The 26,125-nt window shown below is 38.1% G+C and overlaps 1 long non-coding RNA gene across 1 annotated transcript; it reads left to right on the top strand.

Annotated features, from left to right (window-relative positions):
• Positions 1-738: 738 nt before the first annotated feature.
• On the top strand, positions 739-25,587 carry LOC124549976. Its single transcript, XR_006967719.1, has 2 exons — positions 739-908; positions 25,048-25,587. It is a non-coding gene; the product is annotated as an uncharacterized LOC124549976 (long non-coding RNA).
• The last annotated feature ends 538 nt before the right edge of the window (positions 25,588-26,125 follow it).

Genomic DNA, 26,125 nt, shown 5'->3' with positions numbered 1-26,125 from the left:
TTCTCTCCTATTGATGTTGCTGCCTGGCCCTATCCCAGTTTCTCAAGACTGTCACCTAACAAGGCATATGCATATATAACGGGCATCAGTGTGCCTGTGGAGCCTGAGAAAAAGCTGTGATTGGCTGGCATCTGGCCCCCTACCATTTGCCTTACTAAAGTGTCAATTGTGAAGTAATTTTAATGTAAGTTTAGTTATTGTTTGAAGTGTATGTTCATAGGTGGCACCTTAGAGAATTAGTTAAACTAGAATAAAGTTTTTAGCTTTCAAGACAGTGGAAATACATTTTTCATTGTGTTCAGATTTTAAAAACCCCCACCCCCTTTAAAATAAAATGGAACATCCAAGTTCCACAGAATGGTCATACTGTGTGTAACAGCTCAGTGCTGACTACTGAATGTGAGTAACAGTTTAAAAATGTGTGTGTGTGTGTGTGTGTGTGTGTGTGTGTGTGTGTGTGTGTGTGTGTGTGTGTGTGTTTTTCATTAAAAGAATTTTCCATTTTGGGGTCTTTCAAATGGATGTTATGAGCTATTTGTAAACTGTGTTCCATCGCATGGTTAAGTTCCACATCAGTGTAATGACAGATCACAATATCGATTAAAATGCACCTTAGTCTTAAGTTGGTGTTTGACTTTATTTCTAATGGGAATGAAGTCTCATTGAAACTAGATTGCTTTCACAACACAATGCAGAAGATCAGTATCAAGGCATTAGAGCTGGAATAAAATAGTTTTCTGATTAACAGATTGTGGTAGTGGAGGCAGTATTGACTGCTGTAAAATAGTAACACTTGGACAGAAGTCTGCATGTTCCTATAGGACAGGCAATACAGCAAACATGTGGCATTCAAGAAACAATCGACTGGCCAATACTACTTACTAACTACAATATTCATCAGTTATTTTGTAAGTATAAAGTATTGCCTTTGATAGGGAAATGAGTGATCAGTTACTGTTGCCCAAATTCCTCTTAGAATACGCAGCAAAAAATACACAGGACCTGGATTTCCAAACAGTTGAAGCAGTGTATGTAATTCAGTGGTGTTTTGCTGTCACACGATTGAATGTAGAGAACAAAAGGAAATTCAAAAGCTAGGCTGAGGCACGATAGCTCCAGAAGTCATAAAGATTGCAGTCATTCTGAAAGGAAACCTAACTGGTAAGACCAATGGAACCTTCATTTGCTCACTTTTATTTTGTACTACATTTTGATTGATAGAGTAAATGTTAAGAATTTGTCTATTATCTTTCATAAAACACAACATTCTTTGAGACAAGTTGTAAAATCTTAATACTGATTTTGTCAAGTCAGTTACCGTAACATACAAAAATTTTGGGTACTTCAGAAAACTTCAATCTTCTTCGCAATACAATTTCAACTGTTTTCCATCAAAAACTGATGCTTAATCTTGCACAGTAGTAGATTTTGAACTAGTTTACATTTTTGCGGCAAATAATGTGGTGCTTGAGAGAAATCACATCTATGCTAAAGTTTACCTAAAAACAAAGGTGTGACTTTCCAAACGAAAGCGCTGGCACGTCGATACACACAAAATTCAAGCTTTCGCAACAAACTGTTGCCTCATCAGGAAAGAGGGAAAGACGAAAGGATGTGGGTTTTAAGGGAGAGGGTAAGGAGTCATTCCGATCTCGGGAGCGGAAAGACTTACCTTAGGGGGAAAAAAGGACGGGTACACACACACACACACACACACACACACACACACACACACACACACGTCTTTAAGTGTGTGTGTGTGTGTGTGTGTGTGTGTGTGTGTGTGTGTGTGTGTGTGCGCGCGCGCGCCTGTCCTTTTTTCCCCCCTAAGGTAAATCTTTCCGCTCCCGGGATTGGAATGACTCCTTACCCTCTCCCTTAAAACCCACATCCTTTCGTCTTTCCTGATGAGGCAACAGTTTGTTGCGAAAGCTTGAATTTTGTGTGTATGTTTGTGTGTCTATCGACGTGCCAGTGCTTTCGTTTGGTAAGTAACATCATCTTTGTTTTTAGGTATATTTTTCCCATGTGGAATGTTTCCCTCTATTAATTCCTATGCTAAAGTTTGTTTTATATAAAAGCAAACAAATGCAATCAGACAGTTTTGGAAGAGAATACTTCTGGACTTGGATCTTTGTGAAAGTAAGCTCTGTTCTGTTAGAATAGCTTACATAGAGAACTTGTGATCATGGAAATTAAAGGATGGAAACAAGCAAAATTGAGGAAAAATAGCCAATCCCACACAGCTGTTTCATGGGTGATTGGTAGGGATACATGACTGCTTTGGGACTTCACACACACTTTTGGGTGGTTTGTAACTTTCCATAACTGAAGTACATACACAAATAACAAAAATGGAAACCCCCACACTAATGACACTTTGTATGTTTCAAAAATTGCAGCCAACAGTGAGTGATACTGAAAACTTCCCAGGAGGTCACATTTTAAGTATAACTTTAAGAAGGCCAACTGCTACTTTATGAAAATGATTAGAAAAGATTTGATAATTATATGTAATTATGATTGCATATGTTACAAATTATTACCTATGTATGTTCTAATAAAAACTGAGATCTTCTGAAGTAATGTAGTTCAGATATTTCCCCAGCATTATGTGCTAGTGTAGTCTGTGCAGTTGTACAAAACCACTGTGCCAGAGTGGCATAGTGGTTAGCTAAACTGCCTAGTGAACAGGAGATGAGAGTTCAAATCGCAGCCTAGGTACAAATTTTTGTTCATACATCCTTAGTCACTTTTGAATTTGTTGTATTCACTGTATGCAGCAATGAGTACTTTCTTCAGCAGTTATACACATTTATTTTGCCTCGAAACTTGACTGACTTTTCAGTTATAGGCAGTAAGTACAAGTGTCATATGCAAAGCCTTGTCAACTGAATACAAGCTTCCATGAGTTAATTCAAAATGTAAGGTACACATGTGATCAGATTAATTGCTTCACACAATTTCATTTCCAGTGTCCATAATTTTAAATGTTTTTTCCCAACTAGATAACAAAGTTTAAAACACTGCAAGCTTCTTGAATGTTGGTGGTAATTGAAGTACCTATTACAGATGCAATAGATTCTTTAGAACTAAGTATTGTGATGACTACAGCCAGCTTATTCTAGTCTGGTAATTGTATGATCAGATGTTAGTAATAAAATATGCCAACAAGCTCAGATCATAGAAGCAATATACTGTTACAGAAAATTACTTGATCAGTGTTTTGTTAATGGTTTACATGAGGCAGCAGACAGCTGTGACAGACGTCCTGGCCTGGTGGTGAAACATCGAACACTGTGTATCTACCAGTCAATGTGTTAAAAAAAAGTACAGGAAGAAAACTGGGAAGATATTGGTGAAGCAGATAGTGTAAATGGGAATATTACCACGTTGACTGCCACACTCAGTGATATTTCACTGGCAGGCACAGAGTGACACCATGCTGTGGCTGAAAGTGGGCACATGGCATCAGGCACAAGACACTTTGCTGGTTGCCAGTGGCATCATGGCAGTCATAGTGTTCAACACAATTCTGCAGTGCTATGTCTTGTTTCCACCTAAAACAAACAAGGAGATAACTGAAGAGGATTGAGGACAAGGGGTGGTCATCACCTGTGTTTAAAGTTCCTGTATTAGGAAGAGTGAGTTTTATTAATTTCAGAGGACAAACTGTTGAGACATTGAAACTGCTGCTGTAAGTTTTGTAAAATTCTCCAGTCTATTACTTAAAAAAGGGGCACACATGCGTACAATGCTGGGGGGGGGGGGGGGGGGGGGATGCATCACTTCAGGAATAGAGGGCAATTTGAAATAATACAAACACAAGATAATTTATATGATCTTGAGTTCCCAGAAGATAACTAACATGATAAATTGAAGTGGCTGTTTGCCAAATAAGGTGATTACTTCTTGAAAGTGGTGTTAAAATGTTGCACCAACTGATAAATTCAAATGCATTGAATTTACTACTTCTGGCACTGTGCACCACAGACTTAAATTTCCAAACTACAGCATCTAAGGAAATGAAGAGGTTCACAAGGCAATCGGGATTGGCAGTCTTGCTGTGGCGATTGTCATTCTGGTGAATTACTGGAGTATTGTTGACTTGATGTGTCTAAGATAGAACTCTGCATACACTTGCTGATTTATTTTTTGATTTAAATGTGCTGTATGGTGCCTATAAGCAAAACTGAAGATAAACAAACCACATTTTATTCACTCATTTCACCCGTTCCAGTCTTTTTAAATGTTTTTTAGGTTGTAACTTTTGATAGTGTAGTGACTCATTTTTCTGGCCAGAACTCGTGAACTGCATCTGTTTGGCTGTCATAAGGTATTGTCCATAGAAACAGCCACGTAAGGTCTCACAAATGAGGTCCTGATACTGTTAAACAAGACAAATTATATTTTGTTTTGCAACCTTGTCAAAGCCTGATAGTGTGGACCACAAAATTCCACTTGGCAAATTAAAATGTTAAATTAATGCCATTTCTTGTAATATATTGATCATGGAACTGTCGGCCACAGCAGAGCCTCAGGCCTTAACGCCGTGTGCCTGACCTGGCGGTTAAACATCCATTGCTAGGCATGTGGCAGTCTGTGCATTAAACGGAAGATGTCTTAAGAGTAGAATGGCAACAAGAGTATATCACAATAAGTGTTACAGCTAAGTCAAATGTAAATGTTTTATTCGTTTTTCTGTCTGCTGGGAATAGTTTAAGAAGACATTTCAGTACTACATCTATAAAATTTCTCTTAATCACTCACACTTGGATGATAGTAGAGAATTCATAGAACCACCTTAAGATTATTTCGTGACCATTCCACTCTTGGATATCACATGGAGAAAATAAACACCTATCTATGTGAAAGAGCTCTGTTTTCTCTTATTTTATCATAGTTGTCATTTGTATTAGATGGGAGTAAACAAATTGATTTGACATTCAGAGGGGAAAATTATGATTGTAATTTTGTGAACAAGATCTCATAGCACAAAAAAGTCTTTGCTTCAACAGTTGCCACCCCATTTCACTCATCATATTTGTGACATGCTCTCCCCTATTTCATGATGATGCGAATTGAGCTACTCTTCTTCGAAATCTTCCCCCCACAGTGTCCCCAGTCAGTCCTATATGGGAAGTATCCTATATTGCACAACATTACTCCTGAAAAGTGTATACAACTGAGATTTAATGTAAATTTTTAATACTCAACTGAAGAACCTCATAAGTTTTATTTAGGGCCAACAGGCCACTTTTTGTGCTGTACAGTTTTCATTTTGATCTTCTGATTACTTTTATAATAAACAATGGCATCATCTGCAGCCTGAGAGAGCTGCTCAGAGTGTCTCTTAAATCCTCAATGTAAATTAATAATAAAGGGCCTTCAACGCTTCCTTGGGCAACACAGATATAACTTTGATTTCTCTAGATGACTTCCCATTAGTTATTGCAAACTATGACTTTTCTGTGAGGAAGTCACAAATCCTGTTGCTTCTACGTATATAAAACGGATAGGCAAGTGGGAAACAGAGGTGGTGTGTTGCAGTACACACGAAACTCAAATCCACCAATATAGAAATTGAAGCTGCATGTGAGATTGTTTGGACAATACTCAGTATTAGAGGTGAGCATAAAATATGGATCTTTCTGTTGCCCGTCAGACTCATCTCCTGAGTAACTGAAAACTTTCAGTTCACATGTATGTTAGTTACCCCAGCCATAGTGTAATCCTCAGTTGAGAATTTAATCATCCAACTATTAATTGGGAAAATAAGTTTTGTTAGTGGTAGTTGTGACAAGACTTCCTTTGACACTTCACTAAATACCTTCTCTGAAAACTACCTACAAAAGATAGTTAGAAACCCCACCCATGAGCTAAATACATTGGATCTAATGGCAGCAAATACAAATTATGTCTTTGAGGATGTCCACATTGAAACTGGTATCAGTTACCATGACACAGTTGTGGCAACAATGATTACGCAAATACAACATACAATTAAAACAAGCAGAAAGATATTTATGTTCAGTAAACTAGATAAAAGATCAGTAATGTCATATCTCAATGAGGAACTTGAAACTTTCAGTGCCAGTAGAGGAACTGGCTGAAGTTTAAAAGAATAGTTTATCGTGCACTGGGTAGATATGTACCCAGTAGAACAGTTCATGATGGGTGGGAACATCCATGGTGCACAGTCACTGCGTAATAGGTGTAAAACAAAGCATAGGGCTACCGATACGGAGATGCTGAATGAAATGTATTTGGCTGTCTAGAGGGCGATGCATATTGTCTTCGTTGATTACCTGAGCAGAATATCGTCAAGATACTTCACAAAATCCAAAGAAATTCTGGTCTTATGTAGAGGCTGTTAAGTGTCCAGTCCCTAGTGAATGAGACAGGACTTGAAATTGAAGGTAGCAAAGCCAAAGCTGAAATGCTTAACTCTGTTTTCAAATGCCCCTTTACAAAGGAAAACCAAGGAGAATTGATCCAAATTAATCCTTGTACCACTGAAAATATGAATGAAATAAGCATTAGTGTCAATGCTGTTGAGAAAGAGCTGAAATTGTTAAAACTGAACAAAGCTCCAGGCCCCGATGGAATCCATGACTCTACTGAATTTGCCGCAGAGTTAGGCCCCTACTAACATCTATTGTAGATCCCTCAATCAAAGAACTATGGAAAAAGGTACAGGTCACAGCTGTCTACAGCAAGGGTAGTAGAAGGGATTCACAAAATTACTGCCCAATATCATTGACAGTGATTTGTTGGAGAATCTTAGAACATCGTCTGAGGTCCAACAAAATGAGGTATCTTGAACAGAATGACCTCCTCAGTGCCAAACAGCATGGAGTTCGAAAACATCGATTATGTGAAACCCAACTTGGACTTTTCTCACATGACATACTGAAAGCTTTGGATTAAGGCAACTAGCTAGATGCAGTACTTCTTGACTTCTGAAAATCACTGTACCAACACTTACTGTCAGAAGTATGATCATATGGGGAATTAAGTGAAATTTGTGACTGGATTGAGGACTTACTGGTAGGGAGGACACAGCATGTTATCTTGGATGGAGTCATCAGGTGCAGTGCTTTGGTATCCTTGCTGTTCATGTTATATATTAATGATCCTGCAGACAATGTTAATAGTAAAATAAGCTTTTTTGCAGATGATACAGTTTTCTGTAATGAAGTACTATTTGAGAGAAGCTGCATAAATATTCAGACAGAACTTGATATGATTTCAATCTACCGCAGAGATTGGTAACATGCTCTAAATGTTCAGAAATGTAAAATTTTGCATTTCGCGTAATGAAAAAAAGCGTAGTATCCTATGAGTATAATAACAATGAGCCGTTATTATCGGTCAACACGTACAAATACTAGGTGTAACACTTTGTAGGGATAATTACAAATCACTGTTGCGACCCATCCTAGAATATTGCTCGAAGACAGACATAAACTGTCCTGGGAAACTCTATTAACAAAATTCAAAGAATCTGCTTCAAATGATTACTCTAGGGATATGCTACAACTCCCCTACATATCACAAACATAAGATTAGAATAATCACTGGATGCACAAAGGCATTCAAACAATTATTCTCCCTGCTCTCCATATGTGAAGAAACCCTAATAACTGGTACAAAGGGACAAACCCTCTGCCATGCAGCTCATGGTGATTTGCAGAGTATAGATGTAGATGTAAATCTCGTACAAAACTGTGTATGCAAAATTAAAAGCCACTTGGGAAGAACACTGGAAAGCTAGGAATATGGAATTGACTTGAAGTCTTCTGTTAATAGCATGCATCACTTCTAGTGAAGAAGACAGTTGTGTTTCACAAGAATGACATTTTTCCGAGTCCCATCTGGTTATGTGTGAAAATGTCATTATCTTCAAAAGTATCTTATAATTTTGGAACACAGTATATGTTCCAAAATCCTACTACAATTCGATGCCATTAGTCACCATAATATTTGTTACTGATTATTGTTTGGCATTATCTTTCGGTTTGTACACAATTTCAATAGCTCTTTACTGGATGGAAGTAATTCGTGGTAATCAAAGTTAGAATTTTTATACATTTTTTGAATATTATTGTTATTGTTGTGGTCTTCAGTCCTGAGACTGGTTTGATGCAGCTCTCCATGCTACTCTATCCTGTGCAAGCTTCTTCATCTCCCAGTACCTACTGCAACCTACATCCTCCTGAATCTGCTTAGTGTATTCATCTCTTGGTCTCCCTCTACGATTTTTACCCTCCACGCTGCCCTCCAATACTAAATTGGTGATCCCTCGATGTCTCAGAACATGTCCTACCAACCAATCCCTTCTTCTAGTCAAGTTGTGCCTCAAGCTGCTCCTCTCCCCAATTCTATTCAATACCTCCTCATTAGTTATGTGATCAACCCATCTAATCTTCAGCATTCTTCTGTAGCACCACATTTCGAAAGCTTCTATTCTCTTCTTGTCTAAGCTATTTATCGTCCACGTTTCACTTCCATACATGGCTACACTCCATACAAATACTTTCAGAAACGACTTCCTGACACTTAAATCAATACTCGATGTTAACAAATTTCTCTTCTTAAGAAACGCTTTCCTTGCCATTGCCAGTCTACATTTTATATCCTCTCTACTTCGACCATCATCAGTTATTTTGCCCCCCCCCCCCCCCCCCCCCCAAATAGCAAAACTCCTTTACTACTTTAAGGGTCTCATTTCCTAATCTAATTCCCTCAGCATCACCCGACTTAATTCGACTACATTCCATTATCCTCGTTTTGCTTTTGTTGATGTTCATCTTATACCCTCCTTTCAAGACACTGTCCATTCCGTTCAACTGCTCTTCCAAGTCCTTTGCTGTCTCTGACAGAATTACAATGTCATCGGCGAACCTCAACGTTTTTATTTCTGCTCCATGGATTTTAATACCTACTCCGAACTTTTCTTTTGTTTCCTTTATTGCTTGCTCAATATACAGATTGAATAACATCGGGGATAGGCTACAACCCTGTCTCACTCCCTTCCCAACCACTGCTTTCCTTTCATACCCCTCGACTCTTATAACTGCCATCTGCTTTCTGTACAAATTGTAAATAGCCTTTTGATCTCTGTATTTGAATATTATGATTACTTATTTTTAGCTGTGTTGATGCTCACTGACACTATAGTATTAGAGAACATTTATCTCAGCAAATATATTGCAAATAAAATTAAATGCTCTTATTAACCATTGATTGAAAGAGTAATCATTGTTAAAAGTGTTGTAAATTCTAAGAGAATGTAGTCACCATGGTTTAGACAGTATACCTGTGCTACACAAAATTGGGTAAATACTCAACAATATAATTGTCAGAAACGTAACAGCCTATACTATTTGTTATTGAGAGGCAATAAAGTTTACCTTGTGGAGCTGGAAGAAGAGGAAATAATATCAAATGAATGGGGTATATATGAGAAGTGCAGAGGATAAAATAAAGATCAAATTGAATTAAAAGCAGGATATGAGTGTGTTTGTTTGTTCCACAAACCATAATTGCAACCTCTCACTATAATATGAAATTAGTCAGTTCGAGTACACTTTCTCAGCAAAAAATTCAGTAACATACTGGTTGTTTACATGATTTTTTTAAAACAATTTTATTTAATTTTTTCCACATACACCATACTACTACACATTCAGAAAATCTTCTAAGAAGTATGAGCTGTCAAAATTAATTTCATTTTGTGTTTGGAGTTAATTTTACCCTCTGTTAAAATATTCCTTACATCAATGGGTAGGTAGTCAAAGAGTTTTATGACTGACTGATAGATTATATAAAACATTCCTCTGTCTAATACTATATTTATGTGTGTTAGTGTTATTTTCAAACAGTGATTGATTGTTGACAACTGGGAGGATCACTCAGTTGTAGAATAATTTAGACTTTGCTGCATATACCACTGATGAAATCTTCTCAAGCTTCCATCCAAGTAGCAGCTTTGAAATTTGGTGATGTTCTGCTGAGTCGCTCTCTCATCTTCTGTCGAAGTGTTAATAATGTTTGGATCTCCCATATATGTACCTCAGAGGAGGCCGTCTCCCCTCCCCCCAATCTCTCCCCAAAATTAGCTGGCAGACCTCATTGTCAGGGTTGTCATGGAACCTTATCTTACTTTATTCTTTGATGATGCTCTCCCAAAAGCCACTAGCTCGGCACAACATTTCTGTTTTCTGAGTCCCTTGTTGAAGCTGTGTTCTGCCACTGCTGGTTTATCTTTAGGCCCTAGACATACGCATTAGTGTTCATGTTCATAAGTGGGTCACCCCTCCCCACACACCTCAAGGATTCTCGTAATTTTGCTGAGGAAGGCCCAGTATACGGCATAAAGATGGATCTCTCTTCCTCTTTCTCTACCTGGCTGTATAATTTGTTTGCATCAGTTCACAATTAATCTGCGTTTCACTGTATTTTGGTGAAGCTTAGCAGCTTTGCTTTGGGGGGGTGCTATCTTTGCCACAGATGACACATGCCCTGTGTACTAGAATCATTAGCGAAGTGTACCCCTGTGCCGACGATGACAGCTCGTTACATGATGGTACAGATCTATGTGGGTCTACTTTCTGTAGACTGCATGTTCTAGTGTACTGTTACTGTCTGTTTCTTCAAATGTCCAAAAATGGAAGACAGTCATTCTATTCTAGCTCCATCTTGAACTATATGTTTTGATGAACACTGTTCAAGTGATCCAGCAACTCATTCAGAGCCTCTCTGCCATGTTTCCACAGAATACAGTTGTCATCCACATAACGGAAGAAGTTTTTAGGTTTGAGTTGTGCAGTTTTTAGTGCCATCTCCTCAAAAAGTGTTCCATACAGAGATTGGCAGTCCCAGGGGCAAGTGGCAAGCCCATTGCTGCTCCCATCAACTTGTTCATAAAACTCCCCCCTCCTTATTTGAAGTAGGTTGTGGTGAGTAAATGTTCAAACAGTGTTTGGGGCTCAAAATAATCTGCTAAGAGTACTAAGACATCTTGAAATGATACATGTGAAAAGAGATGTTATGTATAAGCTCACCAGTAGATCATCCTTCTGCAATTGTGTCTTTCAGTAAGGCCACAAATTCAGTTCAGTTCATGTGATGACTGCAGTGTCTCACTATAGGCTTCAGAAGTGAGTTTAGATATTTGGCCCTCCAAATGTGAGTACATTTATTATATTGACTGTACAAGGCAGTGGTACACCTTTAAATTTTAGGCAATCTCTTCAAGCATGGAGGTGATGGTGCATTTGGATAAAGCCACTTCACATCTTCTTCCATTAGAGCTGATTTGTGAAACAAACCTATTGTTTTTCTTGTCATCTTGGGTGTTTGGTCCGTCTTCAGTTTCCTGCAGCAGAGTGCTTATTTTCTGTCAATAGTTATCAGCACACATTACAACTATTACATTTCTTGAGTCAGCAGGAGGGAACTGATGTGTTTCCATTTTCTTGTAGCAATGATAGTGCTCTCCGTTTTCTGCTGTTGTCATATTTTATTTTCGAAGTCAGGATTTATCAATGATCCTACAAGTTTCCCACCTAATTTCCTCTGCCTTTTCGACTGACAGGCTATGAATTGCTTCTTCAACACAGCTGCTAATGTCCTGTTTTGGTATTGTGTTTGGAACAGAAGTGAAGTTCAGCCCTCTAGAGATGGCCAAGGTTGAAGTAACATACAGTTCTTTCTTCATCAGGTACCTAATTCTTCTGCTATCTTTGACAAACAGGAGCATTTTTCAGCTGGTCAGAATATGTTTTAAATTCTGTCATAAATGGATGTCAAAGATACTGGACTAGTTTTGCAGATCCCTTCTGCTATTCTTCTTGTAGATAGGTGTGAATTATACTCTCTTAAGTAATTTTGATATAATTTTTGCCATGCTACCTAAAATTACACTAGAGCAGTACTGGGTTTCCCTTTGTAAAGGAACATTTGAAAACAAAGTTCACCATTTCTCATTTTGTTTTGCTACCTGCGGTTTCCCTTCCTCTGTTATTGATGAGTGTATGGTCACCAACATTTGTGGTACTGATATCCTTGACTTAAGATCAGATTTTCTTAAGGTTCTGTGAGAGTTCTTCTGATGAATATTCTCCTTTGGTAGTTCATTTAGATTCTCCTTGTGTACTAATTGCACAAACTAAGTTTACTCTTGGTGCAGTGGCTGATGGAAGAGACTACAAATGCATTTCCCATTTACAGTCACTCCCATCGGCCACTGCGACGAGTGTCAACTTAGTTTGTGTGAATAACATGCTTCTATTTGTTCTACACATACAGGGTGATAGAGAAGCAGGAACATTGGTGTTAGCAGGAGTGTAGATGTTCAATAAGTGAGGCAGGGGAAGAGGGACACGTAAAACTGTGGAGTAGTAATGGAGATTTATAGAAGAGCAGAGTGTGTGGTTGTTGTGAGCACACGTTAACAACATGGTGGCAGTGTGACAGCTCTATAAAGAGTGTTTTATCACAAGTAAGAGAACCTGCCCTGCGATCAAGTTCCTTGTTCACACATAATCGGAATGTGGGTTCATACCTTTGAAGAGAGTGTTTTGGCTTGTATTGTGCAAGCTGCAGTGGTCAAGATTCTTCATCATTCAGTGCAAAAAAATTGCCTCATCATTAGGACTCGTACTTTAAGCATGCAAAGAATCTTCCATAGTCTCAAATTTCATCCTTATGTGCTTCAGACTGTTCAAAAACTAAAAGCTAATGAATCTGATTTGTGCATACACTTTCCTGAAAATCTTTTGGCTAAAATCATAGAGGATGCTAACTTAAATGAAAATTTTTGGAAGTTGAATGCAGCCCATTTTTCACCTCAGCGGATTCATGAATAAGTAGAGTATGTAGTACTGGATACAAACAAATCTTTCTGTACTTGACCAGTGCCCATTACTCAGTGCTAAATTTACTATATGTTGTCCATTGTGTCTTGTGGTGTCATAGACCTTTACTTCTTTGAAGATGGAGGTGGCTTCACTATCAGTATAACATTTCAATGGTATAGCAACATGATAGACATTTTTAGCTACAAGGTTCCATTCTCTTTCAAATCTTCACATCCAGCTCACCTGGTTTCAACAGGATGAGGCTACTTCACACACTGCTCGACTGTCTGTGACTACCGTGAAACATTTCTATGAAGCTCACATAAGTCCAAAGAATGCTGACATTGGTTGGGCTGCCCTGATGTTTAAAACTCTGTCTGTGACTGCTTTTTGTGGGGACATTTGAAGAACCTCGTGTACCAGACAAACTTTACCATGTTCAAGACTCAGTGTGAGGAAAACATTCCAGGGAACTCATTGTGCCGCACTTTGCAGAGTCTTTAGAATTGATATATTGAATGTCTACAACAAAATGGACTACACTTAATAATGACAAAAGTTTTAAAAAGTGTTGACTGATGAAATTTCTATTAGTTTACTATATTACTGTATTACATTATGGCATCAAATAAAGTTATGTTTAAAATTTTCCCATTCCTATATGTCACCATATATTATGTAATAGTCACTGTTTCTTTGGAAGGTTCTTACAGAGACTTTATACCATTTAGAGTCCCACCTGTCACCAGCTGTTATGCTAGGTATACCTATCCAGTGAGTGGTCAGCTATTCTTCCAAACATCTGCCACATTTCCTCTACATGACCTTGCCCAGAGTTAAATGTTTCAGATTCCTTGTTTAGGTATGATGTTATTGAGTCTTTAACTAGGTTACTGAGGCCTTCTAGAAAGTTTTCGATTACGTCTGAGGCTACTCAGCTGGTCTCTAAGAAAATCCCTTGATACTGAGCCTTGCCCAAATAATCTCAAATACAGCTTCAGTTTCTGTCTTGGGAGTTTTGAGTTTCTTGTCTACTGAGCCAAACACACCACCACTCCAAAAATCACTGCTGTAAATTCTGGGTTTTAACTGTAGTTTTGTATGCTGTATTATATGAGTTGTATTGCTTATTAAGCATGCTTCAAACTCTGACACTTTGCTGCAAATCACTGTGTTGATCACTGCAGTTGATCACTAGGAACCTAATACAGCAGTCCTGCTAATCTGAACCCTGGTAATTCGAATGTTCGGTTAATCCGAACATGAAAAATGTTAGTGTGGAAAACTGAGTGGTTAACTGATGTACATACACACTATTTTAATCTACACAGTACAGTAAACATGTAATAGAAAAATTGACAAGAAGACATTAGGTTTAAACAATGCATAACAATGAAAGAAAAGCTGTCAAACTTACTAAAATACAGCGGACATTTTATCCCTACTTTTTAGATGACAAAAACTCAGTCATTGTCTTTTTGGCGTAATGAAGACAGTATGTTATATGACGCATAGTTGCGCCATCGCATAATAAACATCAAATCAGCAGGTGTAGCAGTGGGCTGTTGCTCCAGATATCGTAGCGCAAGGTCAAAGGCTTCTGGCGCATCACTGTGTGGTACCAGCTCTCCTTTGTTGCTTTCAAGCTCTTTGTCACTTCTGTCACAGCAGTCCACTTCTTCCTGGCCTAGAGTCAACAGTAGCAACTAAATCAACGTCAGTATGGTACTCCACACATGCCCCATCCGCTGCCATCCACTCCTCTACATCTCCTCCACTAGCTTCTTCACAACCAGGGATTGTATGTATCATTTTTAATAGATTTTCGTCATCCTTTTCAACTAGGTTGTCCTGAAATTCAAGAGATGTCCACAGTTTTCTCCATGCTTTTCTCAGAGTATTTTCTGAAATATTTTGCCATGCCTCAGCGGCCCAATAAACAGCATCCTTAACATCATGTTACCGAACCTTGAAAATATCTTACACAAGACTACACAAAAAAATAGAAAACTAATTATATGTGGGGATTTCAACATTGACTTCGCAACTGAGTCTAATCAAAAAACTGCTTTACCGAACCTCTTAGCAACTTTCAATTTAAAGGCTACTATAGAAACGCCAACACACATCACAAAAACCTCAGCCACAATCCTTGATCAAATATTTACAAATGTGCCCTTGAAACATACAACACAAACCCACAATACAGGCTTTGGGGACCACACAGCCCAAGAAATTAGTATAAGATTAGGAAAACTGTTTAGTTCAACTGAATGTCTAACTACTACATCTAGGAAGTATAATGACCAGAATATACAACATTTCCTTAACTATCTGTGTAAAGAAACTTGGGAAGACATATATGAATGTAAAAGTACAAATGATAAGTTCAACAAATTCCTAAATAGTTTTAGCTATTATTTAGAGCTTTGCTTTCCACTCCATAACAAGACAGTCACAAAAAAGGATCTGAAAATATTCCTATTTTAAGAATTACAAAAAGATTTTCACTAAAGTCATAAAAGAAGCAAAAAGAATGGCAAATAGTTCCTTCATAGCAAATGCACAAAATAAAATGAAAGCCATATGGGAGATTGTAAGGCATGAAACAGGAGTAAAACGGAGAGAAAACCATAATATCAAACTGAATGAAAACACTTCTGTAATATCTGATCCCCAGCAGATAGCAAATAATTTTAACTCTTATTCCTCTGAGGCAGCTGAGATTCTGGTGAAGCAAAACTTTCAAAATGCTGTCACTGCAAATCAGATTAAAACTATCCCTAGTAACATGTCTATCTTCCTATACCCAACAGATGAACAGGAAATGCTAAAAACAATATGGGAGCTAAAATCAAAATTTTCCTCTGGTACTGACAACATACCAGACCATATCATTAAAAAAATATGCACCCTTAGTAGTTAAGCCCATGGTAGACATATGCAATAGTTCACTCTCTCAGGGAATCTTCCCAGAAAGGCTAAAAATAGCTAAAGTGAAGCCATTGTTCAAAAAGGGTGAAAAAACAGATATAACAAATTATAGGCCAGTCTCTCTACTATCTGTTTTTTCTAAAATAATTGAAAAAATCTTTTATAAAAGACTTGTAGATTTCATTGAAAAAAATAAACTTTTCTCGGCTGCACAGCATGGTTTCTGAAAATGTAAATCCACTGAGACGGCTATTATTGATTTCTTAAATGAAGCTTTAAATGCATTAGATAAAAAAGAACACATAGCAGCAATATTCCCAGATCTTTCAAAAACATTTGACATCATTAACCATGGTCTATTGCTTAGAAAGCTAGAAAATGTTGCTGTCAGAGGCCCAGCCTATGAATGGGTAAAGTCATGTACAAACAAGGAAAAAATTTAACTTCCTATCAATCAGAAAAACAGTGTGTTAAATACGGTGTGCCGCAGGGTTCCGTACTGGGACCAATCCTGTTCTTGCTGTTTGTAAATGACCTGGAACCATCCAGCCCTAACTATAAATACATTAAATATGCCGATGATACAAATATACTTATCAAAGGAAAGACCCCAGAAGAGCTCCAAAATGAAATAAAAAAGAGCACTACTCATGTATCAGAATGGTTCGCAATGAACAACTTAATAATAAACACACATAAAACAAACACTATGCATCTACACACAGTGCAGAATAAACAGCCTTTAACTGCAACCATAGAACTGTTAGGCAAAAGACTTGAAATTGTAAATACCACCAAATTTTTGGGAGTTTGGATCCAAGATGGCAGAAACACACACAATGCCTATGTAGTAAATTAAATACCATTTGTTATAGTATAAAAATTCTTGCTGGATGCACATCTATGCAAGCCATAAAAAATGTGTATTATGCCGAAGCATAATCACTACTAAGATATAGTTTAATTTGCTGGGGAAATTCACCACCCAGCAAAAGCTGTTTTATTGCACAAAAAAGAATTATAGGAGCCATGGAAGGCTCAGCACCTCGATCTTCATGCAAACCCTCATTTAAAAAGCTTCATATTCTTCCATTGCCATGCCTATATATCCTAGAAACAATAATGTTTATAAGGTAAATCGTAGATGAAAATAGCAAGATTGCTCCAAAAAAACAAAATATCCATTCATACAACACAAGGAATAATCAAGATTTACATATGCAGTTTTCACATAGGCCTACAACACTAAAACAAAAAGGACCCTTCAAGCAGGAAAAAAACTGTATAACAAACTACCTAAAGAAATTAAGGCAATAACTAGCATGCATAAATTCAAAACTGCAGTGAGTGACTACATGCTACAGAATTGCTACTATAGTGTTGATGAATTTTTATCTACAATGTAAATATGTGAAAAATTTAGTTTATACAATTAAGGCCAAAATAAGAAATGTGTACATGTAGATTTATCAGTTATTATATGTGGTCTATTACATATATGTGTGTGGCTGTATAATCAAGGCCAAAAGTATGAAATGTGTGCGTGTAAAATTTGTGTATTTGTGAAATGTTATTCCCGTATGTTATATTGCTATATACTGAAAACCATACAACAGTTTTTTCTGTTACACTTTATTGCAAATTATTTGACTTGTCCTATATCATTATGTACCCCTGTACAGTGTATGATTCACAGGACCAATAGATATACAATACAATACAATACATTGGTCTTTTTTATTTTGTCCACTAAAGGAATGCTATCATCTTGGATCAGCATTCTTAAAAATTGTTTTCTATGAATCGGTTTTCATGTCTGCAGTATGCCCAAGTCCATCGGCTGTAGATGTGGTGTAACATTCGGCAGCAAAAACTTTGCCACAATTTCTCCATCACATAATTCCTCAGTGCTGGGGTGAGATGGTATGTTATCAATCAAAAGGGTTGCACGGGGAGACTGATTTTCCTTAGAAAACTGTTGAACAGAGGGAACAAAATCTCTCTGAAACCATTCTTTGAACAGCTTACCATCAATCCATAGTTTTTTCTGGTTGTGATAATTTACAGCCAGGGACTTCATTCTGCAGTTTTTAAAAGCTCTGGGCCTAGCAGATTTGCCGATCAGCATTAAACGCAGCTTGGGATTACCAGCAGCATTGCTGCACCCTAATAAAGTCACACGATCTTTGCACATTTTAAAACCAGGAGCATGGTCTTCTGCTTTTGATGCAGGGATTTTTGTTGGCAATGCCCTAAAAATAAGGCCAGTCTCGTCCCGGTTATAAATTTGTTGTGGAGAATACCTTCCCTCTCTTATCATTTTTTCAAACTCACCCAAGTATTCCTTCACTGCATCACAGGAGAAAGAAAGCTGCTCTCTAGTATTTGTTAGCTGACGGATTCCATGATGTTTTTTGAATCTGTCCAACCAACCCATACTCACACTAAAAGACTCATCACCATTCATTAACTTCTTCAGGCAAACAGCCTTCTCCTGAACCAGTGCTCCACTCAAAGGAGTTCCCCTTTCTCTTTTCTGCGTAAACAAAGGAAAAGAGCTTCATCCACTTTAGCATACTGGGACTGTTTCAAAGTCTTCCAAATTTCAAGTGGTTTTCCCGAAGACATTGCACAGAACTGTTCAAGCTTTACTGGTTCTTCTTCAAATCACAAATGGTTGCTTTACCCAGTTCCGTTGCCAGTTTAGATATCTTCTAACCATTGTCTACCCACTTCAAAGCATTCAGTTTTTCTATGAGAGTTAACCTTGTTTTTTTCTGTGTACGCATGACGAAAATATGTACACCGCTACACCTGAACGAATACAATACAACTGTTACATGTGCCAGCGATCCATAACTAACATAATCAAATGCTTTGCGAGCCGGCTGGCAGTGCACTGACCTCAGACACTACAAAGGTCTCAAAAATGCACAACAACAAGGGCAGGGAGTGAGAGTGAGCCATTGTTCCCATACTTGTTCCCATTTGTTACCATGGTGTACTTATTTATCTGCTTGGTATACTTCATTCTAGAAATTTGTCGCCGTAATTCCGGCTAATCCGAACAAGATCCGGTCCCAATTAGTTCGGATTAATGGGACTCTACTGTAGTCTCATCTCTAGGGAGCCTTTATTTTGATCTTACAATAATTTGTTGGCATCACAGTTGTCATTATCTAGACTTGAAAGAGATTTACTTAATTAGAAAGTCGTCGTATGGTTAACAGATTGTTTGTTCCAATCTATGCTGCTCTCTCAGTGGCTTTCAGAAAAGGTCTCTTCAATATGTCGCACTGTGTGCACAAGGTGATCCTTCTGATCCCTTGCCCCCATTTTCCTAACAGGTGCTAGTATTCATTGTATGTTCAAACTGTCAAAGATTTAAGGACCCCTACATCACACCAGTAAATACCAAACGATGCCTTGCTTGGTGTAAGGAGCATAAACATTGGACATTCGAACAGTACAAAAAAATGTGTGAAGTGACGAATCATGGTACGCAATGTGGTGATCCGATGGCAGGGTGTGAGTATGGCGAATGCCTGGTGAAAGACATCTGTCAGCATGTGTAGTGCCAACGGTAAAATTCGGATGCGGTGGTGTTATGGTGTGATCATGTTTTTCATGGGGGGGCGTGCACCCCTTGTTGTCTTGCATGGCACTATCACAGTACAGGCTTACACTGTGTTTTAAGCACCTTCTTGCTTCCCACTGTTCAAGAGCAATCGGGTATGATGATTGCTTCTGTTCAAAATGCACAGCCTGTAGCAGAGTGGTTACATGACAATAACACCCCTGTAATGGACTGGCCTGCACAGAGTCCTTACCTTAATCCTATAGAACACCTTTGGGATGTTTTGGAACACCAACTTCGTGCCAGGCCTCACTGACTGACATCGATACCTCTCCTCAGTGCAGCACTCAGTGAATAATGAGCTGCCATTCCCCAATAAACCTACCAGCACCTGATTGAACGTGTGCCTGTGAGAGTGGAATCTGTCATCAAGGCTAAGGGTGGGCCAACACTATACTGAATTTCATCATTACCAATGGAGGACGCCACGAACCTGTAAGTCATTTTCAGCCAGGTGTCCAGATACTTCTGATCACATAGTCTGACAAACCGCTCACAGTCAAGTGAATGAATAGTGATGGGTCCTGTACTTTCCTCAGAAGAAAAATATCCACAGAAGAGGATAGCTCTTGAGGTACTGTTGCTGTCTGTGTCACGTTTCTCTCAGTAGTCCTCTGATCACACCCAATCACTTTATAGCAGTCACAGCAATTTCTAGCTTATTATGAACAGCAGCTGGCTGATTAGGAAGAATGGCATTCACATTGTCGCTGCATTGTGGCTGAAGCAGTGTTTTGCAGAACAGTAAGCATATATCTTTGTTTTAATTTCTGGATCTGTTCCACAACAAAGATTATAAGTTCCTATTAAGAACAGAAATGATTAACATGAAACAAAATAATATCTGTTCCGACAAGAGGAGACTAGGTTTAAAACTTATTCCTTGAAGTTACTTGCAACTTTTAGTCTCACCATAATTTGCTGATGAAATTTGTAGACTCACTAACTGGAACACAAATATTGGTTTACTAAAACATATTATACCTGTGAATATTCTGAAAGAATATCTTTTTCTCACATAAATATTCGCTGAAATTAGGAAAAGATAATTGTTTGAATGAAGATACTTTTGCAAAAATTATTTAGAGTGCAAACATAAATTTCAACAGATGCTACTGTATGAAATATTTTACTTGATCGTCAAATCTCAAGGTTTATTTAGAGATGTCAGCGCTTCTCTTTTCCCATGTTCCACATATTTCTCCCCCACTAATCTTCTTTCTGGAGGTCACTGGCTGCCATTGCCTTATAGCTACCTTCCTAGGAGGATGTCTTCTCTCTCTTATCCCTTGTGCAGCCCACAAATAAATTAATTTTGGCCATCTGTTTCATCCATCCTTTCTAGATAGCCAAGCCATAAGAGTTGTTTTGTTTTTATTTATCAATTATTGTCCCCCACAATCTCTTTTGTTGTATTATTCTTCAAATAATACCTAAAAAAATAAAGTTGACTTGTCATATTGGTCTTTGAACTATGTCTGTGTTGTTATTTGATAATATCCACATTCTGAAAACCACTGTGAAGTCTATATCAGAGGATACGTCCCATTGTATCTTACTGGTTTTTTTATGAATATAACAGAGGGAAACATTCCACGTGGGAAAAAATATCTAAAAACATAGATGATGTGACTTACCAAACGAAAGCACTGGCATGTCGATAGACACACAAACATACACACAAAATTCAAGCTTTCGCAACCAACGGTTGCTTCGTCAGGAAAGAGGGAAAGACGAAAGGATGTGGGTTTTAAGGCAGAGGGTAAGGAGTCATTCGAATCCCGGGAGCGGAAAGACTTACCTAAGGGGAAAAAAGGAAAGGTATACACTCGCACACACACACACATATCCATCCGCACATACACAGACACAAGCAGACATTTGTCCTTTTTTCCCCCTAAGGTAAGTCTTTTCGCTCCCAGGATTGGAATGACTCCTTATCCTCTCCCTTAAAACCCACATCCTTTCGTCTTTCCCTCTCCTTCCCTCTTTCCTGACGAAGCAACCGTTGGTTGCGAAAGCTTGAATTTTGTGTGTATGTTTGTTTGTGTGTCTGTCGACATGCCAGCGCTTTCGTTTGGTAAGTCACATCATCTTTGTTTTTTTAGATTTATATAGGCAGCATGGGAAGAATGAATGCTGAAATGCCTATGTGTGTGCTGTAATTAGTCTAATCTTGTATTCACGGTCCCTTTGGGAATCATGCATAGGAAGCTGTTGTATAGTCCTAGATTCCTCACTTCATATAAACTGTGCTTTTGCTGTTGGGTGAAGCCGCGCGGGATTAGTCGAGCGGTCTAAGGCGCTGCAGCCATGGACTGTGCAGGTGGTCCCGTTGGAGGTTTGAGTCCTCCTTCAGGCATGGGTGTGTGTGTTTGTCCTTAGGATAATTTAGGTTAAGTAGTGTGTAAGCTTAGGGACTGATGACCTTAGCAGTTAAGTCTCATAAGATTTCACACACATTGAACATTTTGCTGTTGGGTGACATTGATACTCAGAGGTGGAACCATCACATCCTTTGCTTTATGCCCATTAATTGTCTCGGTCTTCTATATTTGTTCCTCCTGAGCTTTTGTGGCATATAGTTCACGTTCTCCATATCTCCAACTACAATAACCTGATTGTAAGAGAAAAGAAGGTTGTACAAAGTTTCATCTTCTATGGTTCTTCACATTCTGCAGCTTTTTTCTTTTTTTTTTTTCTTTTTTTTTTTTTTTTTTTTTTTTTTTTTTTTTTTTTTTTTTTTTTTTTTTTTGGGCCCCCCCCCACCTCCTAGGACTTACGTCTAGATAGATTTTAAATTAAACTGGAAATGACTGGGAAACTATATTCCCTAGTTTAAAGCTTCTACTACATACAACCTGTATATAACTGCTGTACAGCTTAAATACGTATATGCAATGTACCCACACTTAACATGCTGCTCCACACCCTTTCTTGTGGAATGGTGTCATAGGCTTGTTGCAGCTCTACAAAGACTAATGAAGCCGCTGTACCATTAGCTGTTTGTTTATGCGTGAGATTATGTGTATCAGATATCCTGTCTAAGTATGGGTGCCCTTTTCTACATCCATTCTCCTTATATGATGTCTGTACATCCATGTCTACTCTTTATTTTGCTGACAGAGCTCTGTTAGCCTTTCTCCGCTGTCATCTAATGTTTGTTTCTGTTGGCACATATCATTGTCTCTTCAGTTCTCCATGAACTTTAAATGTTTAAGTTTCCAAGCACCGAGACTTTGTTTTCAATTGCCATTTCCTCACGTTATCTTGAGAGTTCTCATAAAACAAACCCCTGATTGCCTTGTCAGCATCGTGAATGGATGCATAAACTACCAGGGTTGTCACAAAGTGCCCATTAAACTCCATATGCATGTGATTCTGGTCCAAAAACATGGCTGACCCATCTCCCTACTGAATGCGTAGGCCTGCGTTCCTGAGGGATTCACTGATACTTGGTCACCTACAATCTTTCCTGCAACAGATGTCAGACAAATCCTGCACTCATTGGTGAAGAGAGCCCAATGGCATTGATACGGGTTCCATTCGTGATGCTATCCTCTGAATACCACAGTGCTGGAGGCTATGCACTGTTTGCAATTGGAGACAATCTTGGTTGTGTAGAGACACTGAATTACTATCCAGGTCAACACAAATTTCCCAGTTGGCTCCTAAAATTGATTGCATAGGCCGGTATTACACTATAACATTTCTTTGTCAAAGATATTTGATGGCGTAATAGGGAACTTTGTCAAATGTCGTCCAATATTTGATCAAAGAAGTCGCTTGTCTTCTGTTCACTGCAATGTGACATGTTACCACATGGAGCACTAGCATCGCTGCAGCATTCTGTCGTCTGTAGTGTTTTTATAAACATTGCCGGTAAATATAATTGGTGTGTGCTGACAACTACAAAATTAATAGAGATGTATGAAGCTGATGAGGAGCTTAACATCGTGAGACACCCTGAATACAAAAATAGATTAAGAAGATTGGAGACCTGACTTGACCTAACCTAACCCTCTCCTGTAGCAAGGAATCGGAGTGTTACAGTGAGCCTGTCTTCTGCAAATGTAGCAGTTCTTAAGTGAATATTGTGCTTTGTGATATGAGGAAACACTTCACTGAGCACATACAGAAATCTATGCTCATCCATTCTTAAGTAATTGATGTACGACGACGTCCTCCACTATAAGCTCACTTAACAAGTCTTGTTGAATGTTTTTGTCGTGTGGTCGTAAAACCCATGGCTTCATCCAGGTATGTTTCCTTTTTTTCCCCGCTCCTCATCTGCATGTGCACACAGTGCAGTTGTGGTATATGCAACTGCTGTGGTTAATAACAAGTTGTTGTTGTCAGCCATCTTGAACTTTGACGAAAAATATGATGACAGTGTAATACCCCTTCTAGCACTACGTCAAAGATCTTCATAAAGTGACAATTGGTACCCTGCCTAAGCACAAAATGTCACTTGTAACGAATCTGGTAGGTTGAACATTGTACATGAGTTGCATCACTTCATTCCCCATTGGATAGACAGCTGTGTTTGGCCTTCTCTCATTGTGTTGACCTAAAGACAAGAGTATAGGCTTGCTTTTCATATTTTCATTCCCTGTTTAATGGAACCATCTTTTGGGCCACTGCACTTACATCAAATAAAATGTTATTCAGCAGAAGTGAACAGTAGGAATGTCGTGTACAGTAGATACCAGTGCCTCTTGCAGCAGTCTTTTTAATGCTCTTGGAATTATTTACACTCACTTCCCAACACATTTCTTTTTGTTGATAATAAAAATCAGTTTCAGCTGAACTGTGATTTATACAGCTATAATGCAAGACACAAAACAGTTTTCATGTGCTCCTTGTCTAGGATTCAGAATGGAGATATGTGCTGTGGCAGGCAGATATTCAACAAGCTCCCATACAACACACAGTAAGCAATTGAGAATCGCTACCAATTCAAAAGAAAATCAAAAATATACATCATTAGTCATTCTTTCTAGGAGTTATCCATATATCTAGAGTCAGAGATTGAAAAGTTCTGTTAAGGCTGCAGCTTTTTTTTTTAATGTAACTGCTTTCCTTCAAAATTACTTGATTAAATTTAGATGACCTAAGCACAAATTGCATTAAGCTGTATAGTGACAGTTCATTATTAATACAGCGTACAGATTAAGTTTCAACAGTTTCCTCTTGTCTTTTTTAATGTATACCTTGACCTGTTCCACATCTCCATCTTGATGGTATCTACAGAACATAGTGAATGATGGTGATGAATCAGTCAATCAATCAGCAGCTCACTGAACTGAAAATGCATGTTTATTTTTACCCATCTATGCAGGTTATTCTGCATAACAGTGTTCTGTAATTCAAATAGCATAAAGAAAGAGATATCTATGTATTTAAAAAAAAAGAATCTATTCACATTCTGAGGGTGCTGTAAAACTTTTTTTGAGCAGCTTGTTTGCAGAGTCAAAAGCTATTTGAAGGTCTAGATATATACATGTGATATGTTTCCTAACAATATAGCTCACAGTTGTCACAATTTTTATTGCATTTTTTATAGTTTAATGAAAATAAGTGGAATTATACCTAATTTTTATGTTAAAGAACTGCATATAATCAGCTGCCAACACTGATGCAAAATATTGTCCAGAGTTACCTAAGGCATATATAGGGTGAAGAATAAATACCACACCTGGCAGTCAGCATGTGATTCCTGACTGCAATAGAAAACAAAAGTGTATCGAGCAAAACCTAGCCCTCATATATGTTTAATGGAATTGTGATTTAAAAAACAAGGTTCTGACAGTGGTGTAAGTGCATGCTACATGGCCAAGAATAGGTAGAATGAACTCTGTGCTGTGCCAGAACTGTCCCATTACCTCACTGAAGCAATGCCATGGGGAACAGATATCTGGACTTCCCGTTGTTCCAGTTGCATTCACACCCAACTTTCTTTTTTCTCCAATTGAAGCATCAAATTGTATCCATTTTTCACATCCACAATGTAGTATGTTGTGTATTTCTTTCTGCTTCTGTTACCTTTAAATATTAAGACATAACATGAACTAATTACAGATGTATACGACCACTTTGTTTCATCATGACATAAATAAAGCCAATAGAAAATAAAAGTGGATATAGTAACACTGTCTGTATCCTTGAGGCACAAAAAATTCAGTAGGTAGGCAACACTAAATTGCAACCTATGCTAAGCACAATAATTCCATTCTGTACATTTGATGTCCAGGCTTATCTTCACAGAGCTGGTTTGTACATGTACAAGAAACATTCACTTAAGATGTTCAAAGTGACCACCTTGCATTTGCAAGCACTTCACCACTCACTGAATCGTGCTTTGCTGTACCCTAAAAACACACCTGCATCTACGATTGCTGAAGAGCCATGCAGTTGAGCTGTTAAAAAAAGTCATGTACATCCACATGTGGAGTACTATAAACTTGTTCCTTTAAGTGTCCCCACAAATAAAAAATCTAGTGGATTAAGGTCCAAGAAATGTGGAGACCAGAACATTGGACATCCACAGCCAATCCATTTCCCTGAAAACACTTCATTTTAATAGTTACATACATTCATTCCAATGTTTGGTGATGCACCATCATACTTAAACCATTGCTGTCACCGAACACAAAGTGGGACATTTTTAATGTGTCAGGCAAAGCAT

The sequence above is a fragment of the Schistocerca americana genome, chromosome 1 (assembly GCF_021461395.2).
Source record: "Schistocerca americana isolate TAMUIC-IGC-003095 chromosome 1, iqSchAmer2.1, whole genome shotgun sequence".
Classification (NCBI taxonomy): domain Eukaryota; kingdom Metazoa; phylum Arthropoda; class Insecta; order Orthoptera; family Acrididae; genus Schistocerca; species Schistocerca americana.
This window is presented reverse-complemented; position numbering and strand designations above follow the sequence as displayed.